Below are 10330 nucleotides of genomic sequence, written 5' to 3'. Positions count from 1 at the left end.
TTCACAACATCCTCCGTGCACTCACTGAATTACTGTGGTTTTACACAGGTTACAATGGCGTTGATACTGCAGATAGGCCAGTTTTAGGAGTTCAGTGCTCTTCCAAAGCCAAGCTGCTGAGGCTGTGATGGATGTTGGCCGTCATCAGGCACGTGGGAATCACCACCCAAAATTGTTAGGAACAGCATTGGCTTAGCGGGCAGGATTTGTGGCTGTCGTTTCAGTCTTCATCACGGCAGCCCCAGGCCACAGGAGAAGCAATGTTCCTGTGACAACTGAAGACAAGAAGGTGGCAGGGAGCGCGTTCTCCTCACCCTGCCGGGCCTGCGCTGCAGGGGCATGCGTATGGTTGCTGGGGACCCTCCGTCTGTCCCTCCGTCCCTCCCTGTGGTGTCCGCTCCTCGGCACGGGGAGCAGGCGGCTCTGCTGGGAGCTGATGGTGCACAGGAGCGGCTGCTGGGTAGCAGAGTCCATCAGATACGGGGTATTAACGGAACCAATAGTTATTTCTGTTTTCATCTCAGGTTTTCAGAATGATGTTGCCTGTGGTCAGGCAAGTGCAATCTAGGTGTAACCCTGCCCCAAGAATATTTGGTTTAACGGTGGCTGTCCAGCGGATGGGGTGTGGGCGCAGTGCTCAGCCTCGTCCTGCTCGTTTGCGGTTCAGGGCGGGAGGGACGAGCTCCCAGCTCGCTCTGCAGCGCCCGCACAGCGCCCAGCTCCAGCTGCGCAGCGCCCAGCTCCAGCCGCGCAGCACCCAGCTCCAGCTGCGCAGCGCCAGGGCGGTGCTGGGTTCTCAGCCTCCTGGAGGGAGCGGGTTTTTCTAAATTTGCCAGTTCTCCATAACAGATCAGGGACTGCGGCACCAGCCCCTTGCCTTGCTGTGCTTTCACGCAGCCCTCTCCCCCGGCATCCTTCAGGCCAGACCTCACAGCCTCCGCACCCTCTGGCACCTCCACAGGAATTTCTGACAATAAAGGAGCGTCCCCAAGCTCTCTCTTTTGAAACAAAAGCTTAATGAAAGGGTAGGCATGCCTCCGTCTTGACAGCAGCCGGCTGTAATTCTTGGCAGGGTGTGACATGCCCATCCTCCTGAATTAGCGTGGAGCACGAGGAATTTAGCACGGTGCTAATTGTGATCAGACAAAAACAAGCAGCCTCAGTGTGTGGGCACGTGGCAGGACAAAACCAGCGCGGCTCCTTTGAGCGCGGTCCCCGCGCTGCCCGCGCCCCGCGGCGATGCCGCCCGCATTACTGCTGGCCCGGCCAGGCGTCTGGGCAACCACCGCGCCCCGCGCTCTGTTCCCGTGCTGCCCGGGCAGTCTCGCGTTCGATTTAGTGTCAGTGTTGTCAGATGCTCCGTGTTGACCGTACAATGACTCAGCTGCTGCGGGGAAGGCGCTGCGGCCATCGCACCAGGGCAAGGGCAGTCCCTGGCCAGGGAGGAGCAGCCAGAGCCCTGCAGAGGGACAGGCCTCATGGCCACAAGAACCTGGTCTGGGAAAAGAGCGTTTTGTGGTGGGAGTCAGAGCCGTTCCTCCCTTTCTGCCCCATCCCGCTGTCTGCGGGGGGTGCACGGGGCTGCTCATGGGGTTGCCCCAGTGACACTCGTGCCTTTGCAGAGCCCGGGTGCTGCAGAGCAGCTTCAGGGGCCCTGCCCAGCCCAGCGCCCCACAGGGACTGCACCTCGCAGCCACACGTGGAGCATGACCCTCCAAGGGGGAGGTGTTGCTCCTGTTCTGCCAAAGCCATCCCATCCGTGGCAGAGCCTTCAGAAAAAAATAATAATAATTTTAAAAGTGTTCTTCTTTCATTTAGTCTGTCAGAGGATCAGAGGATGGAGTCGTGTTCTCCTTAACTAACCTGGGGGCAGCAACAGGACGGTCTCACCTCCAGTACCACTGCAAGGACTGGCGGAATCTGTCCTCAAAATAGCTGCCAAAGTCCAAGTAACTGATGTTGGTATATGGCCAAAATGAAAAGCTTTCTCTTTCTGTTCCTCTGCTCTTCCTCTAAAGATTCCCCAAGGATTAGGAATGCTATTCTATGTTAAAAAACAAAACAAAACATACATATAGATATATATATATATATATCTATATCTCAGACTAAGGACTTAACCTTTCCTCTCCCACTAGTCCAAATGACACCAGTATCAAGTTGTTCCCCAAGTCAGCCCGTTTACTAAAGCACGCAAATATGTGTCTTTGAAAAAAGGCAGATGTAAAATACCTACTTAAACCCAGGATGCTCTTCAACCAGGGACCACACTTGCATTTTATCTCCCAGTCACTGAACTCTGTGAGGTTTTTCAGGAACTCTTCTCCGTTAGTTTTAAACTTGACTTCCCTGAAAAACTCTGCGTGTTAACTCCATTATCCGCGTGCCACCTCGCTATCTGCTCTCTCCAGGTTATTTATGAGTCTGCTGAAGCAGCACAGCTCCCCGCCCTCGCTAACATTGTGTTTGTACCCTTTCTTCCCTATCTTCTTTTTATCGGGAGTTCGCAGGAAGATTAATCCTCCTTACTCCATGACAGTTTAGTTTCCTTAAGAACCTTTAGTGAGCAATGTTCTAGAAAAGCTTTTAGAAAATCTGATTCCACTGTATCAGCCCAAATCTCCCATATTAGAAGGGCTGTTTCCTCCGTCAGACAACAGATCTATACGTATAAATTCTCTCTTGGCTTTGAGGCTCCTCCCCAAGACACTGTGTTTACTCATCTCTTCCGATTCAGATTGGTCCGACAGTTTTCTACCATTTTGCATGTTCTGGAAATGTGTCTTTCTGGTCCGTAATTCCCACGATCGCTCCTGAAGCCTGTTTTAAAGATTTTTCACCTTGCGATCCTCTGATACAAAGGAAGGAAGAAAGTTCGGCAATTTCGTGTTTGAGCTCTGTGAAAAGCCTTGAGGGAGCACTGTCTGCCTCTGGTGATTTGTTGCTCTGGCGTATGAACCTTCCTGACCTCCTCCATAGTGAACATCAGTGCAAAGAATTAATTTAATTTTGCTGCTGTGTCCTTATCTTTCTTAATTCCTCCCTTCACGCCTTGATCATCCATCAGCTGTGCTAGGTGACTGACAGGCTTCCTGCTTTTGTGTTGGAAAAGTTTTTATTAGCTCTCATAGCTAATTGTTAAATTGTTCTTGGGACCTGTTTTGACTTGCCTTATCACGGCTCTGCATTTAGCTTGCTGGATTTATATCCTGTTCTATTTTCATTGTTTGGAAACAACTTCCATTTTTCTGAAAGTGCTTTTTTCCTTTCAAATAGCTTCCTTCTTCTGTTGTTTGTGTTTAAACCAAGCGTTGAATCCGTGCCGTTTCAGCCGCTCACCTGTTGTGTCTCAGACAAGTTCATGTCCTGTAGTTCTGCACCGCTTACTTCCAGGTGAGAACCAGTACTGAGCTGCAGTGGTTAAAACAGAAAAATGAGACTGTAGAACTTGTCTTCGCTAATGGACAAGTCCGAGTCCATGGTACAGATAACCTTGTAGGTTTTCCATTGGCAAGGCCACCAAATAAGCTGCTGCAGTCACTGCTGAAGGCGCGGGCAGGCGCAGGGTCTGTGCTGTGGGACGCAGGCACCGATCCCATGCAGATGCCGGGGCAGTGTTCAGCTGCGGGAGGGGTGGAACGGTTCGGGGTGTTGACTGAATGGGTGCTGAACACAGATAAAATATATTAACAACTCAGTGCTGTAAATGAATTTCTGGTTCTGTGATGCATTATTCCAAGTTCTTCATGATTCCTTATGTACTTCATATTCTTTCATTTGCAGGCATCGACCTGGAGAGTTTGTACGACCTTTTTCCAGTCCGAATAGGAACCATCTCCTCTACTCCACTCGTTGACGTCGAATCTCACGACATCACCTTCTCATTTCCATACTGAGGTAGGGAGATCTTCTAGGATCTAATTTTCTGAAGCCTTGGAGAAGTGATTTTTGTCTTGGTAGCCCTGCTAGGGTGTGTCATGTCAGTAATCTGGACTAAAGGAGATGTCATTACATGTAAAACCATGCTGTTCTCAGGCTGGGATCTGGCAGCTCTTTGTGCCATTTCTCCTCTGCTGAGCTCCTGGGTTTGCCACTCTTGCTTCTAACGGCTCTGTGGATTGTTTAGCACCTGACTTTGCTGGTCAGCAATGTTGGCTCATCTTATTTTCAATGCAGTAAGGTGAATGGAAAGGCATTTTTTGCAAAATGACATACTTTGCTTTTTTGGGGGGATGTTTTCAAACTGATGCCTCATCGGGCTATGGTTCTATGTGGGCTGGTGAGGAACTATTAGGGCTCTGCTGTTTAATTATTTATGTTGGCCCTTACTGTTAGTTTCTGTCATTAAAGAACAGACCAAATGACTAATGTCCTTGGCCTAATCTTCTTAGGTGGAAAGCTGTCCCTTGAATTTCTGTCATAGTCAAGCAGACGTAAGGAAAGATGAGAAAATGATAAGGCTCCTGACCTGTTTAATTTTTCCTGTGAATTGTTGAGAGTGAATCATATTCAGATGGTCCGTTTCAATTCTTAGATATTCAGTTTCCCAAAACTATGGTAAATAATGTGCTGGCAGAAAAAACATCTTCCTGAACGTGGGGAAAAATATCCCTTCTCTTCCTACTAGTCTCTCCACCATTAGATTTGGTGCTGAAAAAGCACCTATTGTCCAAATGTGGTAATTTAATTCAGAATTAATTCTTCTGTAACTAGAATTCACTGAGTCACTGTGAAGTACCTAGTTTAAATATATCTATATATCTTGAGTCATTATAAAATAATTATTAATATCTAGAATGCTCCATAATACCAAACTAACTTTGTGTAATATCAATAGCAATAGAAAGATTAATGATAAGCTTCAAAAATACTTCATCAGTATCCTCTATCTAGATTAAAAACTGCGAAGTGTAAGTTTGGAGTTGTATTTTTTCCTATATTTACTTTTTAGAGCTTTTGTTATCCTTTAAGGAAGCTTTTGCTTTCTCGATACATTTTTATCTGAAGTATTTTGTTTACAACAGAAGTACATACTTCAATTTCTTGAGAATCATCAGACTTATAAATTAAATGAAAACCTTTGGAAATTTTGTGATTGGCGAAGACATTTGTTCTCTGTGCACTCTTCGTATCTCAGGATCCTGGGTAGAGCATCTGCCTTTTGCCATTTAGTCAGGAGACTTTTCAGGCCTTGGTATCCTTTGCGGGGGGGTGCGTGATGTTCTTCGAATGTTCTAAACGGAATTCAGGGGTTTGGGTGAGCAATATTAACACTGAAATCCCACCTTCGTGAGCTCGAGCTGATATTCTTGACTTTGATCTGAGAGTGAGAGGGCAAGATGGACAGAACAGACAAAGAACCGGAAAGCAGACAAGCGAGAGAAGGGGAAGAGAAGGAATAATTAAGGTGTTTGAAATGGAGCAATTTTGAAACATTTTGGCAAAATAACACATGCAGTTGATTGTGCCTTTTTCATGCTATTACGTCTTGACTGATTTTGTTTTGTTTTAAATTGTAAGTATTCTTTAAAAACATCCAGCATCTACAAACGGAATCCATTTTGGGACCAATCTGTTTACTTTTTCCATTAACAACTGTGGCAGAAAAACTAGCAAGAAGCTGAGGGTGGCACTGGCTTGACAAGTTGATCATCCTGGCGTGGGATGGGAGCTGGGACGGTGGGGACATGGAGCCGGCCTGGGGCGGGTGCCGGTGCCGATGGCCGCGGATGCACCGGTGGCGTGGCGGGGTTGTTTGGGCGCCCCAGGGAACTCCAGCTGCCCGTTTAGTTGTGTTGAAGACACGGGCACACAGGGTGAAAAGCAAGTTGTGCGGTGTGGGTGTCAGAGCCCGCGAGGTCGGGGCAGACACGTGTGCACCTCTGAGCAAGCGGGCGGCTCTGCCCAGGCTCGTAATGACAGGCGTGATTTATTAGAGTTAATTTATTTGTAGGACAGATGTATAGGACTTGTACAGTTGCTAGAATCCAGGGTATCTATCTGTTTTCACTGTATCCACTTTTAGCTGTCTCTCAGTTGTCAGAAATTTTAATTTTCAAGCTGTGATTTTGCTTCTTCAGTTGAAGCAAAACTGTGCTGTATTTCAGGATAACAATGTAATAGTACAAATTTCTGTTACTAGGAAATATTTCTGAGCTCTGTAAGCACTGAACTAGACTGACTTCAGCTAGACCGAAGCTTGGCAAGGAGAAAGCCTCAAGAGAAAAAAAGTACCAGGTGAAAACTGGTGCTAGTTTAGCAGAATTGTAACTTAACAAAATTGTACAGCTGGTACAAGCAGACACGGCTTTGTTTTACCAAAGGACAAGATGCTGTGAGGGCTCACTTGGCTCCAGAGGAGACCCAAATCCTTGACCAGCTGCAGGAAGGAAAATCAGCCTTTTTCGTTCTGGGAAGACAAATGGTGTCAGTAGAATTGGGCTCCATTACCTTCCCTTCTAAAGAGGAACTTTCTGCTGCATCCCAGTCTTGTTTTTCCCTTTGTGTCCAAAATAGAAGTCGTTAAACCAAAGGCTTTTATTTCAGTCTAGCGTGGTGAGGAAGATGCCATTGTTCATATTGCTGCTATAGTTGTCATCGATTTTGTTATAGGATATTATTATAATTATAATTATAATTACCTGTTTATTGGCTAATTGCTCTTCAGTAAGCGTGAAGAAAGCAGGGAAAGTAGGACCAAGGCTGTATCTCAGGGTACAAGGGGCATTTGTTAATAACACCCAGGACTCTCATTTTCTGAAGCTGGCGAGTTGCATCCTTTCATGTCACCAGGATTTCTTTTTAACACCTTCTGCGAGAACAAACAAGGAGCAACACAGCCCGACTTCAAAGATTCCTGGGCAGCAGGAGAGCTTGAGAGGAATATTTTTGTTTCCAGGGCGCCGCCTCAGCTCCTGGCACAGCCGGCACTGGAAGCCCCTGTGCCATGGCCCGGCCCAGCCGCACCGGCAGCTGTGCATGGGGCTGCTGGCAAACCGGGCACCGGCCTCACCGCCGTGAGCTGCCGGCACCGTGTAAGGGCTGTGTAAGAGCTGTGTGTGGCCGTGGCAGCTGCTCCAGCCAGAGACACTGCTGGTTCCATGCCGGGCACGTCCCGCTGCCCGCAGGTTCCCCCGGCACCAGGGCCGGTCGTGCCACCGGTTGTGCCGCGTGGGCGCTGAGCCACAGGTTTGATGGCAGCGAGGGAAGGGCTGCGCAACCTTGTTCATGTCTGGGGTTGGCAGGTACCGCCTGAATTTTGTTCTATTCGTTGAGTGGGTAAGAAACGTCCCTGCTTACTGATGAACGTCCCAAATAAAAGAACTCTCCCCAAAGCCATAGCTTTTCTATTTGCCAGTATTTTTCCAGGTTGTTCTTCAATTTAAGTATGTCTTGATCTTCTGGCATAAGAATATAACATATTTTTAGTAACATTTATCTGTTTTATTGCAATACTGAAAAAAGAGTGGGAATGTATTTGTAGCTCATCCCCTGAGTGATATGCTGGCATGTATGATAGAGAGTTCTTGAGTGATTTTCCCAAAATACTTTTTTTTTTTCCTTTTAACTGGCACGTGGCTCTTTCAGAAGCTGCTGTGAAAATATGGTTTCATTTCAGTGACTGCAAAGCCCTCAGGTCCCACATCATCAATAGTCCAGCAGTGGTTGGCAGGAATCCTTGGCAAGCAGCAAATATTTCACCACTGCTTGTGGTGTTCACAATTAAAACTTTGATGATAAGGACTTGTTGTACTGTAGGATAAACTTTGAAGATTCTTAATGGTTTCAGTTTGTTTATCTAATTGTGAAGGTAGATTAAGCTGTACTAAGGTTGTCCAGCATGACCTTAGCAGGTATGAATGAGCGAGGTTTCCTTGGAGCCTGTCCTGGCCGTGACTCTCCCGGTGTCACAGGGGCCGGGGCTGCTCACACACTCCTCCCTTCCACATGCACATTTGCCTAAAGAGCCTGGTGACAAATATGCAGGCTACACCTTTGAGATGTTTAAAGCTCACACACACCATTTAAAAATAAAAATCATACAATGTAGATTATTTTAGATCTCCCCTTATTTCATAGATCCTGATAAAAAGACCATGCTTGTATTAAATCTTTTTATTCTCCACAACTGTATGACAGTTTAGGGGACATTAACATTTGTGAAATAATTCAAGAAATAACAGTGGAGATGCAGACATCTGAGCAGCCTGCTGAACCAGGTACAGCCTCCCCGCAAACCAGGTACAGTGTCCCTGCTGAACCAGGTACAGCATCCCCCCGAACTAGGTACAGTGTCCCCCTGAACCAGGTACAGCGTCCCCTTGAACCAGGTACAGCATCCCCCCGAACCAAGTACAGCGTCCCCTCTGAACCAGGTGCAGCGTCCCCACTGAACCAGGTACAGCGTCCCCACAGCGCCAGGTCCCCACTGTCACTTGCAGTGACAGGACAGCAAGTCCTCCCTTTGGGGACAGTGATTCCTCCCTTTGGGGACAGCGGTGTGTCCTCCCTTTGGGGACAGTGATTCCTCCCTTTAGACACAGTGAGTCCTCCCTTTGGGGACAGTGAGTCCTCCCTTTGGGGACAGCGATTCCTCCCTTTGGACACAGTGAGTCCTCCCTTTGGGGACTGCCGTTGCTGTGCAGCTGCTGGCTCAGAATAGGAGGAATGATGTGAATGAACTCAAATGAATTTAATAGTTTATGTTTACAGGCACCGAAACCTTTTTCTAATTAAAGCCCATCTAGTAGCAGTTGTAGTAATTACAATATTAACAGCAGCCAGAGCAGGAACAATGAGGACTTCTCTCTTTGGCATTTCTTTGAGGCTCTGTGAAGACACCACAACAACATCCTCACACAGACCACCAGCTTTGTAGCAACTGTGTCCTTGGAGCCTTGGCACGGGAAGGACACGCGTGTGTCCCGGCATTTTCCAGGCTGCTGGATTTTCTTGTCGTCTGGTCCCAGCGCTGTGAGACTCCTCCTTTCAGCCTGAGCACCGTTTAAATAGATCATTTGTTTTCATTATAGGTTTTTGCATCTCTGCCTTTCATTCTTGTTAATGAATTTCTAGGGTCTGATTGGGAAACAAAAGCTAAATACAAACATAAAAAGCGATCTGACAAAGGACACGGGTAAGCGTCTGGCAGGCTCTGCCGCACCGGCTGTAGCGAGGAGATGGCCATTTGCTGATTGCCGGGGGTCGACATGACTTGGTTAGTATGCTAATCTAGTCCTCTGCGTTTAACATTCCGCTCAGGTCTGAGCAGGCTCGGCAGAGCGGGGCGCAGGGCCGCGGTGTCTGCGGGCGGCAGGGACCGCGGCACACGGCCCCCGGCGCCGTCCCTGCTCCCGCCGTGCGCTCGCTCCCTCCTGCGCACCCCTCAACCCTCCTGCCCTCCCTGGCGTGCACTCGTACGTACCATCCGAACAGCTTTCTGCAAATGCTGGAAAACGTGAAATGTGGAAAAGCCATGTATGATTGGCTCGTTTCTCTGCCTCCGCATCCCCAAAGATTCCCACTTTAATAGACCATGTGTTTCTGCTGCTGGAGGAGCCCAGAGCGTAACGTGCCAAAATTCAGCAACAATGAAGTAAGACGGCGTTTAACATCCAAAACAAAGAGACGGCATTTTTGTAGCTCACAACACAACAGTCACAAGATGTTTAAAATTTCCCTCTATCCTCTCTCCCCACCCAACTTCAGCCCAAAAGAAAGCGAACATTTATTAAAATCCATTCTTTCAGGCAGCAGCCAGGTGCTCAGGTGGACAGAAAGCTGCTCCTGGAGTTGCCGGTGACTGTCACCTTGCCAGTGTGCCCGGAGGCGGCAGCTGCAGCCCCTACCCGCAGCAAGGGGTTCCGATGGCCAGGACCGAGGAAGGAGTTGATTCCAGAGTCAGTCCCCATGGTCAGGTCCACCAGGTCCTGCAGCCACAGGAGAACTTAATTCCTCAAGCTCCCTTTGTTTTCGGAACGTCTTGGCAGTTCTGGAGAGGTGCATGGAGAATCGGCAGCTTCTGCTTGCATTCAGAGCATTTCAGAAGTTGCATTTTCAGAGAGCAGGTCAGATGTGGGCAAAACCGAGTCTCCATCTGACACATAAGCAGACAAAGCTGTTTAACCTCTGAATTATAGCACAGCTCCATAGTTCTCTCTTGTGTTGTTTCATGCTCCAAGCAATCTGCTCCTTGCCATTCTCCCTCGTGGTGCCAAGCACGTATTCCAGCTGCAGCTCGGCAGCGCGGGGAAATTCCTTCCAAGTCCCCGGCAGAACAGTCAGCGCTTTCCCGGAGCCGCAGGCTTGATTGTCCTTGATTATTTTATTT

The sequence above is a fragment of the Nesoenas mayeri genome, assembly GCF_963082525.1.
Source record: "Nesoenas mayeri genome assembly, chromosome: 12".
Taxonomy (NCBI): Eukaryota; Metazoa; Chordata; class Aves; order Columbiformes; family Columbidae; genus Nesoenas; species Nesoenas mayeri.
The sequence above is the reverse complement of the archived record's forward strand: the minus strand, read 5'-3'. Positions refer to the sequence as shown.